This window comes from Dermacentor andersoni, chromosome 10, assembly GCF_023375885.2.
Source record: "Dermacentor andersoni chromosome 10, qqDerAnde1_hic_scaffold, whole genome shotgun sequence".
In the NCBI taxonomy this organism is placed as follows: domain Eukaryota; kingdom Metazoa; phylum Arthropoda; class Arachnida; order Ixodida; family Ixodidae; genus Dermacentor; species Dermacentor andersoni.
Window position 1 is genome coordinate 21986931 of NC_092823.1, and position 15641 is coordinate 22002571.

The following is a 15641-nucleotide window of genomic DNA, read 5'->3' on the forward strand; positions in this document are numbered from 1 at the left end:
TTGTGCATACAAACTCCGCAAGATTCTGCAGAAACCACGCACTGCAGTAATAAATTTTTTCTGAAGCATTTTCCTAGTACTTGGTTATCGAGTACTGATAATACATCTAATATCGAGACAGAAACAGTCCAATTATTTTATTACGCTTCACAAAGTTTTAACAGAGAGGAGCACCCGAAAATGTTCATGAAACTGAGAGTGAAGAAGCGTATGACGTCAGTCTACCGTTAATAATGCAAGAATTCACGCTACAAGATATCAGGTTCTTTATTCCTTATACTCAGTATCTGGGTCATCTCCCAAGTACTGATATCTATGCGCCGAACCTCATTGCCCGTGGACGATGTTTCCCTAGTTGTAGGAACAAGGGATGTTTGTCCGGCATGAAGCGGCCCCTCCAGACTCCTGGAAAAGATTTTCTGGGCGTGTATTGATCTCTCCCACCTGTTCGTGCTCGGGCTGTGTCGACATTTATCTGCATTCACTCTTTTCCCCATTGCATGGCCGCATGCATGCGTCTGGTTAAGCGCCCAAACTTTACTTTTGCATCGTACTAGGACCAGCGCTGAGATAAGAATATAGTCTTTGTGACAATTGTGCAATCATTCGTGTACACATATTTCCATTTCATGAGGCATAGAATTGAGGTATGCATGATTTATTTGAGTTTCATCAAAAATTCTTAATGTCATGTACGCAGTCTTCATGGGCATCAGCTCCGGACGTTCGCCGGGTGACGAGCGAGCAGATAACCAATATGGTGAGTAATTGGAACTCCGAACGCGCCTTCTACAATGCCTTGAAATGCTGCGTGAGTACATTCTAAGAAAATTTTACACCCTGTGTGAAGAAGAAGACGCGCCTCGCGGCACAGCCGCATCGCCAACACGCGGCTCGTCTCCGCTCGCGCTGTTGATTGCTGGCGTCCGTTTGGACAGTGCTTCGGGCTGCCTCGCCATTCCCGGTCGCTGTGCCTTCGCATTAGGCGCCACCAATAAACCTTTTCACAATTGGTGGAGGTGCTGGGACTCCAACCCCGTCGCTTGAAACCCTGGAGCTAAGATCAAGACCGCTACCACCCGCCATGACCGACAGCTCATCCCAAACGGCACCGACGCCACAGTCCGTCGCCTGCACCGGCGTTCCACGACAACGGGACCCCAAGATCTTCAGCGGTGCAGACGACGAAGACGTAGAAGACTGGTTTGCGTCATATGAACGGGTGAGCGCCCACAACAAGTGGGATGATCCAGCTAAGTTAACGCACGTCATCTTTTATCTGGTTGGTGTTTCCCAACTGTGGTTTCACAACCACGAAAGTGACGTACCCACATGGTCGCTCTTCAAGACAACCTTTACAGAAGTGTTCGGCCGACCCGCTGTTCGCAAGCTGCGCGCCGAACAACGCTTGCGCGCCCGAGCACAGCAGACGGCAGAAACGTTCACAAGCTACATAGAAGACGTCGTGGACCTTTGTAAACGAGTCAACGCCGCAATGCCCGAAGCTGAGCGAATTCGCCATATACTGAAAGGCATCGATGACGGCGCATTCTAGATGCTCCTAGCCAGGAATCCGCGCACTGTGTCTGAAGTTGTCAGCCTATGCCAAAGTTACGATGGGTTAAGGAAGCAACGCGCTTCGACTCGGCGTCCTCTGGGAAGCGACGACTTGTTGGCGAGCCTTGAGAACATGTACGACCCATCCTCATTCCTTCAGCGGGTCAAGGACTTCGTGCGTGAGGAAGTTGCCCGCCAACTTTCGTTAGTCCCCTTCACTCAGGAGCCCACCTCCCGTATTCCAAACACGCTCCGCACCCTCATTTCAGAAGAGGTCGCCCAAGTTGTCCCGTCCGCACACCATCAGCCGCCTGCAGCCGCGAATCTCAACTCTGCGCTGGCAGTGCAGCCTGTCGCTACGCCTCTCACCTATGCGCAGCCAGTCCTGCCTGTGGCCGCGCCTCTCACGTACGCGCAGGCAGTGCGCAGGCCTCCACAGGCGTCTTTCGCGACCCAGTCCCAACCGCTGCCACCGGAAACCCATGCTGCATCTTGGACCGCACCGCGAGCTAATCCTTGGAGGACACCTGACAATCGACCTATCTGTTATTCCTGCTGCACTCCCGGACACGTCGCCCGATATTGCCGCCGTCGCCCTCAAGCGTTCGGCGACGCCTCGCGGCCCTTCCAGTACGGCAGCCAGCCATTTCGCCAATACGCCGCTCCTTCCCCCCAACCGTACGCTCGTGCTGACATCCCAGAATTTCCTTCACGTCGCTCGCCATCCCCTCGCCGACGCTCGCTCTCCCCAATGCGTCGGCGACCCGCACCACCTGACCAGGAAAACTGAACGTCGCAGTTCAAGAGGGAAGAACTGCGCCCCATTCGAACTGTCTAAGTCCTCGCGCCTCTCCTGCTAACGTGGTCGAAATATGTGTAGAAGGTGTTCCTGCATTCGCTCTTGTGGATACCGGCGCAGCCGTTTCTGTGATAGCCGCCAAACTGTGCCGTTCGCTGCGCAAGGTGACCACGCCGCTTTCTGGACTGTCGCTTCGTACGGCAAGCGCGCAGCACGTCACTCCGCACGCAGCCTGTACTGTACGTGTGCTTATTCACGGCATTGTTTACATCGTCGAGTGTATTGTTCTTCCCACCTGCTCACATGACGTCATCCTCGGATGGGACTTCTTATCCAGCCATAAAGCCGTGATCGACTGCGCACGCGCCGAAGTTGAATTGTCCCCTTGTGACGCACCCTTGGACGATGATTGCGACCGCCCTTCTAAACTTACCGTGCGCGAGGACACAGATATTCCACCTGGCTCCTTCGCCCTCGTACCTGTCTCTTGCGATGCCATCGCTGATGCAACGGTCCTCTTCACACCGTCCGACGTCTTCATGAGCCGTAAATCACTCCCACTACCCTTCGCGACGCTTGACATGGCTGGCGGCTGCAGCAATATATACTTTTACAATCCCCTCTGTGCGCCTATTACGTTGCTCGTTGGCGAATGCCTTGGCTTCGTGGAACTCCTCGACTCTTCGTCTTTGGTTGACGTCCCCGGAGACTCTTTTGATGTCGACTCCGGCCAACCGTCTTCGATGTCCGCGCTTGAGGAAACGTCCAGGGATGCGTTCTCGAATGCCATCGCCGATACCCTCACACCTGCCGAACGCGCCGACCTTCTTGATCTCCTGCACAAATTTAGAAATTCATTCGACGTTTCACAACCTCGCGTGGGCCGCACGTCGGAAGTGCAGCACTACATTGACACCGGTTCACATCAGCCGTTACGTCAACGACCGTACCGCGTTTCCGCCGAAGAGCGTCGTGTCATTACCACCCAAGTCGAAGATATGCTGCGCCGTGATGTTATTCAACCTTCGCACAGTCCCTGGGCATCTCCTGTCGTTCTCGTTCGCAAGAAGGACGGGTCTATTCGCTTTTGCGTCGACTACCGTCGGCTAAATAAGGTAACGCGCAAAGACGTCTATCCTTTGCCGCGCATCGACGACGCCCTCGACAGTCTTCAGGGAGCAGAATTCTTCTCGTCCCTTGACTTGCGTTCAGGGTACTGGCAGGTCCCGATGGCTGCTGCCGATCGCCAGAAAACCGCATTCATTACACCTGACGGCTTATATGAATTTAAGGTGATGCCTTTCGGGCTTTGTAACGCCCCTGCCACCTTTGAACGACTCATGGACAACACGCTGTGTGGCCTCAAGTGGTCTATATGTCTGTGTTACCTCGACGATGTCGTGGTTTTCTCGCCCGATTTTCCTACTCACTTGCTCCGCCTCAGACAAGTTTTGACCTGTCTAACGAACGCTGGCCTTCAACTCAACCTCAAGAAGTGCCGCTTCGCCGCGCGAGAGCTTGCCATTTTAGGCCACGTTGTGTCCAAGCATGGCGTTCTACCCGATCCTGCAAAACTTCGAGCAGTCGCTGAATTTCCGAAGCCTCAGACCATCAAAGAACTTCGAAGCTTCGTGGGCCTATGCTCATATTTCCGGCGCTTTGTTCGAAATTTCGCATCGATCATGGCGCCATTGACTCAGCTTCTACGCGGTGACGCCGCCCTCTCCTGCTGGTCTCCTGCATGTGACTCCGCCTTTGCGACGCTGCGTCATCTTCTCATCTCCCCACCTATTCTTCGCCATTTCGACCCGTCAGCTGCAACTGAAGTACATACAGATGCCAGCGGGGTCGGTCTCGGCGCCGTCCTCGCCCAACGAAAGCCGGGCTACCCCGAATACGTAGTCGCCTATGCGAGTCGCACGCTGACGAAGCCTGAGGCCAATTACAGCGTGACCGAAAAAGAGTGCTTGGCTTTAGTATGGGCACTTGGCAAGTTCCGACCATATCTGTACGGGCGTCCATTCGACTTGGTCACAGATCACCATGCGCTTTGTTGGCTCGCCAACTTGAAAGATCCCACTGGCCGCCTAGCCCGTTGGGCACTACGCATCCAGGAGTACGATATTCGCGTCGTATACCGCAGCGGACGCACACACTCCGACGCAGACGCTTTGTCTCGTTCACCTTTACCTCCAGACTCGGCCTGCGGAACAACTTCCGCACATTCCGTGTCATCTCTCGACATGGACTCCTTTGTCACCGCACAACGTCGTGACCCGTGGATCGCTTCTCTTTTCGACTATCTTTCTGGATCATCGACCATCCCTGTATACCGAACCCTCCGACGCCAAGCAGTTCATTTTGCCATTCGTGACCAGCTGCTGCACCGACGCAATTACACTCCTGAAGGTCGTCGGTGGCTTCTGGTGGTTCCCCGCAGCTTAAGGTCTCAAATATGTGCCGCTTTCCACAACGATCCGCAGTGTGGCCACGCCGGAGTCTTCAAGACGTACGAACGAATTCGCCACCGCTACTACTGGCGCGGCATGTACAATTTTGTACACAAGTTTGTTCGGTGCTGTCTTGACTGTCAACGCCGCAAATCGCCGCCTTTACGCCCGTCTGGTGCCTTGCAGCCACTCCCGTGCCCAGCCGCACCCTTCGATCGCGTCGGCATCGACCTATACGGCCCGCTTCCTATGACGCCAGACGGCAATCGGTGGATCGTAGTTGCTGTTGACCATTTGACACGCTACGCCGAAACTGCTGCTTTACCGAGTGCTACAGCGTGGGATGTAGCCTCTTTCGTCCTACATCGCTTCGTGCTTCGACACGGCGCACCTCGAGAACTCCTCAGCGATCGAGGTCGCGCCTTCCTCTCCGAAGTCGTCGAAAGTTTGCTTTCGGAATGCCACATTATTCATCGGACAAGCACTGCATACCATCCACAGACTAACGGGCTCACAGAGCGATTTAACCGCACACTTGGTGAAATGCTCTCTATGTACGTGGCATCTGATCATGGTAACTGGGACCGCATCCTTCCATTCATCACGTTCGCGTACAACACCGCGATCCAGGCCACTACGGGATTTTCACCTTTCTTCCTCCTGTATGGCCGCGAGCCCACGCATACCATAGACACGCTCCTTCCATACCGTCCTGACGCCTCCGAGTGTCTACCTGTGTCCGACGTCGCCCGACAAGCCGCAGAATGCCGCCAGCTAGCGCGCTCCTTTACGGCAGAGCAACAGCAGAGCCAGAAAGAAAACCGCATCGACACGCGTCCAAACACCACCTACGCTCCAGGCGTTCTTGTGTGGTTGTCGGTCCCTTTCCAAACGCCGGGGCTTTCCTCGAAACTCGTCCCAAAATTCGAAGGGCCTTACCGAGTCTTAGAACAAACGTCCCCGGTGAATTTTCTCATTGAGCCCCTGTCACCACCTGAAGACTTGCGTCGGCGTGGACGTGACATTGTCCACGTCTCGCGTCTCAAGCCCTACCACGACCCTCTACCTCCCGATTCTTAAGGCGCCAGGATGGCTCTTTTTGTCCGGGGGGAGATTGTGAAGAAGAAGACGCGCCTCGCGGCACAGCCGCATCGCCAACACGCGGCTCGTCTCCGCTCGCGCTGTTGAGTGCTGGCGTCCGTTTGGACAGTGCTTCGGGCTGCCTCGCCGTTCCCGGTCGCTGTGCCTTCGCATTAGGCGCCACCAATAAACCTTTTCACACCTGTGTCATATTTTGCCACACAACGATAAGTGTCATCAGTCTTGTGCACATTTCCTTTATTATGACCTGCAAAAGCCGCCAGTGTATGACGTATTCACGGATTTGTGCTAACGTATTCTTGCTGCTTAGGTGTAGACATTGCGCTGGTCGATGCGGTGTGCAGAACTAAGAATGTTTATAAGTGCTAGCAACCAGGTTTACCTGTCTCTCTCTCTCTCTCTCTCTCTCTCTCTCTCTCTCTCTATATATATATATATATATATATATATATATATATATATATATATATATATATATATATGTCAATTCGTCTTGCACGCAAAAAAGACACGCAAATGTTATGAGGTGACAAGTCACATCAGGTAACGGGCCTACGGAAGCAAATTCCCAAAAGGCCTGGATTAGCTGCGCCTAAGCAAGGGATCACTTGAATAGTCGCCAATAAACAGCGGCTATTTCTTTTTCGCAGCCAGTAACGTGGATGCACATCCCCATCAGACACTTTTAGTCATTAACCTATGTAATTAATGTGAGGAATAAGAGAAAAACATGTTGAAAATCATGAGCGCTTCCATTCTGTGAAAGTGTTTGACCAGCGAATCTGTTTAGCATACGCCACAGAGGTGACACGGAATTTTGAACATTGGTAGGGACTCATTTACTGTGATTCTTTATATACATTCGCGCGGATGACGGGACAGCGGAAACGAGATACGCGTGAGGGTTCGACGGGACCGCCACCACGGAAGAACGGATGGAAACGAAAGGAGCCCTGCAAGCGCTCAGAATGCGACAGAAAGATGCGGCGCGAACGTAGACATGGGCGACGGAGATCAAAGTGTCGTATCTGTGCTTTCTCAGCTTTATATCTGATAGGGCTTCTGTGCGGATCCAAGATAATAAACCTGTTTTCGCAAGTTGGCGGTGTGCTTGAAGCCTGCTTCAACAGCACCGCGTGTCGCTCGGGTATTGTACTATCTTCGGGATCGGCCCTTGCTTTTTGATCTACGGGCATCAATCCGCGGGAAACTGGCCATCTAGAGCTTCGTTGCAAGAAATAAATCCACGCAACGGCAGTAAAAAAGGGGGCCGCGCAGTCCTTTTTTCTCTGTAGCCGGTAATGGAACGCACCTTCTCCTTGATCTTGAGTAGCACCTTCATTTTCGTACCTAACTGCAAAGCTTTTTGATCGGAAAGTGCTAAGACCTCGCCGGTAATTACGGAAGACTGTGTTGTTTCTCTACGTATGCTCTCACTAAATGTTGCAACTGGCGCGTTTCACGTCTGGTTCCCTAAAGCACGCCGCGATACCTTTTAATATAGGATGGCCAATAGTAATGCGATATGCAACTTTTGGACACTCCAGGCGAATTTGTGCCGTCATCGTCCATGTTGGCGTCGCCACGAGGTTCCGTATAAAGCGCAAGTGTGATAACATCGGGACCGCGTCTCGTATGCTGTTGCTGTGAGGGTAAACATCAGAGCGTGAGCCTAGAAGGATATTTGCTTGGTGCACCTGAGTCTTCTCGAGTGCGCAAGAAATTAAAGCTTTCAGGGGCGCTATAACGTAAAACTATTCCAAACTTTTCTATTCCAATTCTGCTATCAGCCCTCCACGATTGGTCAAAAACTTTTTTCGACCACGCCCACTTCACCTGTCTGTCACGCGACGTCACGAAAACCGCGATACCGCCCCATCTGATATGATGTGTACACACTGATTATGCACGATTTGACAGGAAAAAGAAAAACAGCTATTTCTTATTCGACCCCTTTCGCCATTAGCCCTCGGCTATTGGTAAAAAGTTTTCGGGCTGCACCCACTTCACCAGCGTGTAACGCGACGTCACAAAGCCGCACAAACTCACCGCGTCAAAGTGACGTGTACGCGAGAAAGATGCATTAATATGCCGAACAAAACTGAATTTTCTTCGGAATAGCCGCAGGCTGCCCCGTTCCGAAAGGAATAAAAGATCGCGGCCGCCGATCGCTGAGACGCTGGCTACTCGCACCTGCCGGAGAGCATGGGTGTATTTGCGTATAATAAAACTTCTTGCGTGGCCGTGTAACGTTTTCGAGCCCTTTCGGCACGTTTACCACCTCATTCTGCCAACTCTTCTTTGCTGAGGGTCAGCTTTAGCGTCATTCTTAAGCTTCCGTTGCATGCTGCCGTGATGTTCGACCAGCCACCACAAGCTAAGTAAGGGAATGCCGACCAATCGCAGACGCCGGCACCACCCTCTTCATGCGGTTATCGATTTTCAGTGCACTGGCTTTGCCCCAGTGAATCCCTCTACACTTGAGCGTTCTCCTCGACTCTTGTCAGCCAATTAGATACGACAAGTCGCTCAGTGTAGGCAATGTTATTCGTTTTTCAAGCAAACAAAAGTGACCTTCTACGAACGAGGAGAGCGTTTGATTGGTCTGTTCAGACAACCCTGCGGGTGACCGCCCGGTGCTTGCGTCGGTGGTTACGCAAATTTGACGTCAGGAGATTGGAATAGAAACATATTGAAATAGTTTTACGTTATAGGGCCCCAGATGTGCGCACGTTAGGAGCTGGGCGTGAAGGGGGCAGGGCAGCGCGATTCCTTTTAAAGCCAAAGCTTTACTTGCCCCGAACTTGCGATTTCGCCGTGGCAGTGCTCCGAGGAGGCACATGACGTCACAACGCGCGCCTCGCCGCGGATATTTCTCTCTCTCTCGGTATGTCGTCACTACTGCGCATGCGCCACTAGTAGCACCGAGCCACAGGTGTTCCGCCGCTGCGCAGCGCCGCGCCTTTCTGACGCCGCCGTTTGGTACGAGGTCACAATGCGTTCCTCGTCGTGGCGCTCGCTTCGGCTCGCTTCGCCAGCCGAGTCGCATGCCTGATAAAATGTCGGATGATTGAAACGGAGAGTTCTCGTGCGCCCCAACCACAGTTGAGGGGGCAGTATGAACGGTGAATATTCTAATAAGCAGGAGGAGGCCTGGTATCGACATCGGAACGAGATGAAGAGGAAGCGAATCGCCCGGGAAACAGACGAACAACGCGCTGACCGACTGGTTAAACTAAGCAACATAGCTAGACAACCAGACTAAACTGGAGTTGCAATCAAGATTAACCAAGGTTAACCGTGCTATGTCTTAGCTTTCGCTACGTGTATTCTGGCATAGCCAAGCGAAACCACTGCCAATTTTTTCTACTGTGTTCACTGTAGCCCATGACGAGGATAAGCGTGGCAGGGTGCATGCTGTTTTCGTAGTAATTTGGCCAATTTCGGCGCACAGGGGCCATACCGCATTCTTCCGCCTGTTGCCGCTATGTGTCATTTTAATTTTGTCGAATGCTTTTGTTTACGCTATCTTTTCAGGATTCTACGAACCCATTCATCCGTTGCCACAATTCGACTATTAGTGGTGAGTGTTGGCTGATCGACTTTCTTGAGCTCACTCATCCATTTTTGTAGCGACTTGATGTCTTCGTGTTTTGTAATGATAGAAAATAAATGAACACTCCAGGAGCATTTTCCCCATCACCGTGGGCGTCATTGTGATATCTTATACAAAGGCCAAAGGCGATACAACGGTCGCCGCGCGTCGTACGCTGTATGGGCAAGTGCAAGCACGCGTGGGAAGCTGACGATCGCGTTGGGATGGGAGGGAGGGAGGGAGGGAGGAGGCGGTGAGCTCCTGCAGCAATTGCGTATTTCGTGACCGGGCGCAAGGGAAAGAGAAGGTCGCGGCTCCGTTTCGCGCGCATTATATAGAAGAAAGCAGGAGGGTAGCGTGGAAGGGAGTGCAGGCGGATCTTACTCCGCTAACAATTGCGGATTTGGCATGACCGCGCGCGCCGTATGTTTAAACGGATATGCATGGGACTCATACCTTTGTGCGCTCTATGTTCTCGCCGCTATCGCATTGAAGCGAAAGACTGCACGAAGGTCATTTCGTTGGGTGATTGTGCCGCGCTTGCTCACACGAGCATCCAGCGTTTGGCAGCGATTATCGGCGCTACCACTGCGATTGTCCATTTATACAGCCAATGACACTACTATCCTTACTTCGTATAGGTGTCTCCTAACTTGCTATTGCAATCGATGCTTCGTCTTTCAGGCGAAACTGCGACATTTTTTTTTTGCACTCTCGCTTTCCGAAACGCCGTCCAATCTCTCAGTAGGACCGGATCGATGTGATCGCCTGTATGCTTAAGCAAAGGGGCAACCTCCAGGATGCGGTGATCGTAACACAGCGCTTCCTCCGTACTTCTCCATGTGGCCTTTTTGTGGTTCTTGAACATGGTAAGGCCTAGACAGGTGTCCCTCTATGCACTACTCCCCACTCTGTTTGGAAAGTATGAGTAAGTCAGGAGTGTCAGTGCGCGCGTTTGAAAGAGCGAGTGGATGTCGTTTTCTTCTTTCCAAGTGAGTTTGCAACTCAATGTCGGACGAATGCCATTGAGGTCGCCTAGGGCAAGTAGCGTGTTGTTTTCGCCCTCCTTTGCGGCCGATCTGATAAGTTTTGTGCGCCTGCCTGAGCAAAAAGTTAAGCATTTCTTTAACATATGTAGTAATCAAACATCTACTGGACCGAACAAAAACCAAGCACCAAAGAGCGTATACAATCAGAAGCACGCTCCGAAACCAACCGCCGTCACGCGAAGAGATTCTGCGAGAGCTGCAAGCAAAATAGGTCGGCGACCACTCACGGAACCATACATCCATACCAAGCTGTAGAGGGAAACGAAATGAAGATCCAGATCGCCTCTTGAAAACAACGGTAGTCTGGACAATGTTTTATTCCCCTAACTCAGTACACAGCACATGGACAAGACACGCTCACAAATAAAATCCTCAGAAACCTGGAGGACGACCCGACAGAACCCCAACCGACTATCTGTTATCGCGATTCGGAAGTGGGAATTTTACCATAAGAATACAATCGCGGCAACGTTTTACTATTACACCCTGCAGGCCTCCAAGCGTCACGAACATGCCAGCCAAACCCTGACGTTGTAGATGTGGAAAGTTTTCCAAAACGCGGCGCGCAATCACCTGAAACCTTTAGGGTTTCTCTATTCACTCAACATATGACTTCTTGCCACATTTGTCCACAATTGAAGGAAGTAGTAGCGGAATATGTCACCAAACATGGGAAATGCATACACGCACTGGACCTTAAAAGAGCATTTGGCAGTGTAGCTCATGAGGTCTAAAAAGGCTTATCGCAAGTCAATTGCGGGCATCAAATGTACGTTTGAATTTGAGATCCTTTAATGGACAGACAGGACAATGACAGGTGTAGATACCATGATGGCATAAGAGAAAAAGTTCAAAATAGAGGCATTCTTCAAGGATTGGCCTTATCACATTTTCTCTTCTACTGCGCAGTAAAAAACCTCCCAGAGACTCCAGAGAAGATCCCCTACGTTCGTCGCGAAATATATACGGACGATAATACCACATGGGTAACTCGAGGTTCGGATGAAGAACAGCAGAATTCCCTACAAGCAGAGCTAAACTACGTCACGGAATCCGCCGAAGATTGCTGCCTGGATTGCTCCCCCCAAAAATCTGATCTCCTCGTGCTCAAAAAGAAATCCGGAAGAAAAAGCGCAGATAGAAAGACCGTTGAAATTTGCATAAACGAAAACCTATACCCAGAGTCCAAACACTACGCATATTATCTAGTCACATGGAATTTAATGGTCGCAATAACCGCAATATAAGCGCACTAAAACAAACTCGGCTTTTAAAAAGTTGCAAGTGGCAGACATGCCATGAAAGAAGGTGAGCTTCAACGTTTCATTCACGATCTTGTCGGGAGAAGAGTTACGTGCGTTACACATTATACAAACCTTATATCAAAAGAAAGCGCGCTAATAAACGTAATACTGCGTAAAGCGTGCAAACAAACCCTTTGCCTTCCTCCAGGTAAGGGAGCGATAATACCGATATTATTGGGCATTGATAATATCAGAGATGAAGTAATTGAACAACACCGACATGCGCAAAGCGCCCGTCGACCTCACTAGAGCAGCCATAACCACTCCTAAAATATCACAATACGTCATGATGACTACCAACAGTCAACAAGCACTCCTCTTCGTACATAAGCAAATAAAGGTGGCCCCTATTCCGCGTAACAGGCGCCCGCTATATCACTTGGGCCGGAAGGAAGCACGAGTGAAACCGATATAAACAGGATACGGCGCTCCCTAACTACTCGCTGGATAGATGCGGCCAAGTACCTGAATGAGGAACGCCTAGCAATGGGGTTGGCAAGACACCGACAGAAAGAACTGGTATCCGCCTCCATTCGCACTCACAAGTTTGCCGCGGCAGAAGAGGCTGCCATTGCAGCTGCATTGAGACAGAATGAGGAAATATGTATTCTTAGGCACTGTCAAACAACGCGTCGCGCCTAGGCAAACGGTCATCTGCATAAAGTCCCATACGATATCCTCAACCGCCTCAACTAAACACCCTGCACCACGGTAATCTGGACACCGGAACACGAAGCCATTGTGTACACACAATAGCTCATAGTAACTACAATCGGTCACTGCATGGCTCCTTAAGGTCCCAATGCACAAGTACTGGACTCCTGCAATTAAATACTTGCGCTGTGCCGCCTTTCGAGAGAAACAGTACCACCAGCAAAGCCAACCCTCACTAGAGTTTAAGCCACGGCCCGGAGGCAACTCCACCTCAGCGGCCATCCTCACGTCCTCCTACTCCTCTCAGATATGCAGACTTTATCAATACCTTTGTCCTTTTTGTACCGAGCGAGCTTGCCTATATTACACCACTTAGGCCGTCCAAAAATTTCTAATAAGTCTCCTAACCGAAACGCAACGCAGGAGCAGTGCTGGGTGGTGCTGACCACCTCGGTATTGGGGCATCAGCAAAACCTGATTGCTAAAGCCGAAAGTGCTGCCACCGCCGCTGGTGCTCTGAACTGAAGTATCCATCCACCATGGGCGTTGGAGTTTGAGGTATAGTAGCGGCGTCAGGTGGCGGCGCGGGAAACGACATGTGGGTCGTGCCAGCTTGTGTCGTATTGAGCACTGGCTGTAGCGAAGCATGTTTCTAGCCCGAGTTTTGCGTGGATTCGCACTGTTTTCTGCCCTGTTGCGAGTGCGAAAAGGCTCGTCACTTCTCACAGACCACGCCGACCACGCTGCGAGCTCGTCGCAGCCTATAGTTTAACGAAAACGGACTCCCCGTGTGACGTAATGCTGGAAGCAGGAGGAATCGGCGACGCCGATCCGGAGAGACCTAGCTCAGCCTTGAAAAATCGTCACGGTGGTTACTTCTGCGTCGTCGGCTGCCATGAACAAGAAGGCCTGAATCCCAACATCAGATTCTACCGTTTTCTTTCAAGGCCTCACGAAGTGGAGCGTCGGGCGTGCTGGTTAGCTGCAGTTCGTCGCGCTGGTTATGCGAAACTTCGCGCCATGCTCACTGCTTCGCCTGTCTTGAACCTTGCTTATCTGCGTTCTAAAATTCGGTCTTTTGCACCTACACTCCCGACGGTAGGCCGACATAGCAGCAGGCATGGCTGGTGATTCACGATACGAGACCCGGCCACAGCGACCATTAACAATTGGACCCGTGCGAAGTGGTGCGTGCAAATGAGCACAAATGGTCGGGCTGATTCGGTGACAATTCACTACCCCAGCACAGGTTAGAGAGTTAAATGTTCTTATTCTTGACCTCAAGCCAGCATGTTGAGGCAGCGCAGCAAGATATTATTGATTGCAGCACATCGATGTTCGAGCGCTGTCATTAAAAGCTACATCAAGCGAGCAGCACACGAGCTCGCGCGATTCGCACGTACGTTACTGCGAGCTTATAGCATCGCATCAGTTATTTATCAATTGCTAAAGGGACAGATGGCCGCTACTACAGTGCAGTAGGCATAACTACTTGTCTAGCGACATGCAATCAATAAAGATTGCAGGAGGCCCGCCGTTTCGCGGCATGTCGAAAGACCGCTGCCGTCGCCGTGCGTACTGTCGTGCGCTCGAGCAGTTCGGTACACATGATGCCGGCTTATCGCTGCTGTGAATTCATTTATAGCAAGCATTTCCTCGTGTTTCTGCGCCTGAATCTAGCAGCGTGTAAACCTTACCTGAAGTTCAACTTCGTACGCGACTCGCTTCACTTGCGATTGACACCGCGCTAAAACTTCGCCGCCTATTTCTTGAACGGCGTACACGTATTCGGCGTTGCATAAGTTATTGCCTTTACGCAGCGTGCCACCCCTGAAAAAAATATTCGGCGCCCGATATTCGCTGCAAGCCGCAGTACAACAAAACCGAAAGTGGCGGGTCCGTATTGTAAACGTGCCTTCCGAAGCAGACGACCGAGCTTAGTACTACCCAGTTGAGGAAAGAGGGCGCTTTTTAGCACCAGTTTCGCAGCGCCCCCTGGGTGATGCAAGAGCCCCATGGGGATCCACCCCACTCCGTGCCCAATAAAAATAAAGTTTTCTCTCACTCCCTTCACTAATCTGTGGTGAGTTTGAAAGCTACCAAAACCGAAATAGGTGATCACTTTTTTGTGCGCCTCCAACGCCTAGCTCGCTATGAAACAGGAGGCAGCACGAAGAAAAATTCGGTAGGCTCTACTGGTGCTCTTGATACCGCGATCAGCGAGTGTCCGTGGTCATTCATTGAAATGTGTTTATGTTTGACTGTGCGTGCTTGACGATCTGCTTGTTAATGAAATTTGCAAGCGAATGTTTACAGCAATCTATACGGCTATTAAAACGACTAACCTTTCTGTGTATAGTTGTCTAACAATTTCCTATCGCAAACAGTGATAGCCTTTACGAGTGAAACGGTGGCTATTTTGTTGAGTAGTGGCAGTAAATGTGCGCATTAATGGCCAATTCTTTTTTTCAGGACAGAGGACTAAAGATGCGGCAGTCCTGACCACGACATGTGCAGCAATAGCTGTATGAGCGGGAGCTACCATGTGGGTTTTTGCGAACTACCGTATGCCCCCTGCTTCGCCTGCTTGACGTATTAGCCATGTGTTGCACCCTCCTGTCCTTATAATGCGGTTCACTTGCATTAGCTTCTATTAGTGCTCTGCGCACAAAAACGAAGCCAATAAAGTGGAATTTTGTTTCAGATCTGCCTGTCGAGAGGGACATTTATAAGACCTATCTAACTCTTTACATGCTGATATAGGCGATGAATTTGGGATGGTTGCTTAATAATGTGAAACCGCTGCAGCGGCTTAGTGCTTCTGGTGTTGCGACTCTATGCATCTGGACAGGGGATTAAACTTCACCCGTAGCGTTAGCAACGGCCGCGTTTTGATCGGGGCGAAATCCAAAAACCTCCGTACTACGCATAGGCAGAGGTAAATAACCGCAGGTGGTTTATGTTAGCAGGAGCTACCCACTATGGAGGTTGTCTTATGAAAAATCGTAGGTTTGGCACGTCAAGTAACAAAATGCTTTCCTTAATCCGTAAGCATTTCTACGCCTATCCACCGAGAAAACCCGTCCGCCACGTAACACCATCGCTTTCAAAATAGAGCCCGCGGCCACGTGC

At 51.1% G+C, this 15641-nt stretch overlaps 1 long non-coding RNA gene and 1 other non-coding gene across 2 annotated transcripts; both read left to right on the forward strand.

Moving 5' to 3' along the window:
- The first annotated feature begins 719 nt into the window (after positions 1 to 719).
- LOC140213592 (uncharacterized) lies at positions 720 to 15136 on the forward strand. Its single transcript, XR_011890484.1, has 3 exons — positions 720 to 760; positions 9445 to 9490; positions 14982 to 15136. It is a non-coding gene; the product is annotated as an uncharacterized lncRNA (long non-coding RNA).
- LOC126519341 (U2 spliceosomal RNA) lies at positions 6906 to 7088 on the forward strand. The gene has a single exon (XR_007596560.2). It is a non-coding gene; the product is annotated as a U2 spliceosomal RNA (small nuclear RNA).
- Positions 15137 to 15641: the final 505 nt, after the last annotated feature.